Here is a 2,247-nt window from a genome sequence, read left to right on the forward strand (position 1 = left end):
TATATATATATATATATATATATATATATATATATGTATATGGTAAATGAAAGATGGAAGATATGGGAATTTTCATTTATTAATCATGACAATTGTTTCGACACATTTAGCATCAATCCCCCAGAGATGGGAACACTTAACAACTGGTTCAGGGGCATCCAGTGGTGCAGATGTGTCTCATTGGGTGATAAATAGATACAACTCATTAAAATGACAGTTCCGCAATATATCTTCTCATTTCATAGTTAGAAAAGCAGCGAAACGAAGGAAATATCTTCATTTATATAGAAGATCAAAAATAAAATCAGGTGCAAAAAAGAAATAAACATGCAGTACAGTGAGAAAAGTATTAAGAATAACCATTAGCAGATATGGATGTATAAACACCCTTGTGCAAGTTGCATGGCACATGCAGACTCACTCATACAAGCATCTGCGAAAATGTAAGCATATGCACGCATGTGGTTTGGTACACACATGATCACAAAGTGAGTTAAATAGCTACTTGGTGTTTATAAGAATGGGGAGGTTAAAGCTAAACTTAATTCATCCATACCTTAAAGTAAATTATTTAACAGTCACTCAAATTCATTCCCACTGCATTGTGCGAAAGTACATTCATATGCATGTAGGTATCTTGAATGTCTTTCAGAAATTCTATTATTGATCTTTTCATTGGTCCACAGAATAGACAGGGATTCCTCGGAGCAGAGTTGGCATCTCCTGAAAATGATATTGTGTTGTCTTACATGCCTTAATATGGACCGAGTTATGTTGTATTTTCCTTCAGTTACCATACAAAATCAGCCAAAGATGTTGAATGTCTCATTGATTTTCTTGAAGCTGGCAACATGGTTACGATAACAATTCTTAAATGAATCAGCCATCTGCTCAATGTAAACATACGGTCCTCCCCTTGTGTGCACATTACATTTATATACAAGATTTGTACTCTTACAGAAGTTCATCAATGGGCATTTTGATTTTTCTCTGCATGAGAATTTATCATATTTATTTGTATATATGGTAGTTCCAACTTCATTTTCTGAGTTTCTAATTCGCTTATCTGTACCCATCTATGTATGGGTTTACACACATATATCTATTTATTAAAAAATATTTGTACATGTATATATTATATGTGTGGATATTTATGTAACATCTATTATACAACTAACAAGATTACGAAACAATTGTAAATATATGCAAAACCATCTACTCTCTCACATCACTTCTCTTATACAGTTATAAAGCATATATATTAAAACTATATATATATGTCCATCTATGTACATATATATATGTATGTATACCAATGTATGCATATATATTATTTTGTGTGTCTGTATACATGTATTTTCTGAGTTTGTTCACAATCCTTTCTTCATCTTCATGTATTATTCCTTTCAATCCGATATCATTCTCTTTCCTTCTGTCTTTTTCTTTCTGCCTCTCTTTCTCTCTCTCTCTCTCTCTCTCTCTCTCTCTCTCTCTCTCTCTCTCTCTCTCTCTCTCTCTCTCTATCTCTCTATCTATCTATCTGCCACCTACCTACATGAGTCATATATCTATGTCTCAACTTTATCCTCTTGTAATCTCCATCTCAGCAACTTCATCCCTCACTCACTGTTTATCTCTCCTGCATTCTCTCACCCACCCACCCATACATACATACATACATACATACATATATATATATATATATATATATATATATATATATACAGACAAATGTACATCATACATATAATCTTCCTCTCTCTCTCTTTCTCTTTCTCTCTCCTACAACCAATTCCACCCTGTCACTTGTCAAAAAATAGCTCTCTCCAATGGTAATTACTTTTGTGTTGTGTTTCAATTAGTCTGTTGGCTTCCAGGCTGTTTGGATTTGGGAAAGATTTATTCTCCAAATGTACCTTCTCCCCATCAATATTTATTTATTTAACCATGTTTATGCTTGTTTGTTTGCTTTGTTTTATTTTATTTTATTTTGTTTTTCTTTTTTATGTATATTATTTAGCTGTTTGTGTGTGTGTGTGTGTGTGTGTGTGTGTTTTAAATATTTTACAACTTCAGGCTCCCATACTACTGCAGATACATAGTAAAGCATTTATGATGTATACCTGTGTAAATATGGGTGTTTATATGTTTGCATGTATGTGTAACTATTTATGTGTATGTGTGTGTGTGTGTGTGTGCAAATGAGCAGTTTAAAGACTTTTTCATACATGCAAATCTTTAATATAT

At 32.6% G+C, this 2,247-nt stretch overlaps 1 protein-coding gene across 3 annotated transcripts in view; it reads left to right on the forward strand.

Annotated features, from left to right (window-relative positions):
- The window catches only part of LOC106878542 (myocyte-specific enhancer factor 2C), a 350,263-nt gene that overhangs the window by 216,140 nt on the left and 131,876 nt on the right, over positions 1-2,247 (forward strand). The gene's annotated exons all lie outside the window — the stretch shown is intronic.

The sequence above is a fragment of the Octopus bimaculoides genome, chromosome 4 (genome assembly GCF_001194135.2).
Source record: "Octopus bimaculoides isolate UCB-OBI-ISO-001 chromosome 4, ASM119413v2, whole genome shotgun sequence".
In the NCBI taxonomy this organism is placed as follows: domain Eukaryota; kingdom Metazoa; phylum Mollusca; class Cephalopoda; order Octopoda; family Octopodidae; genus Octopus; species Octopus bimaculoides.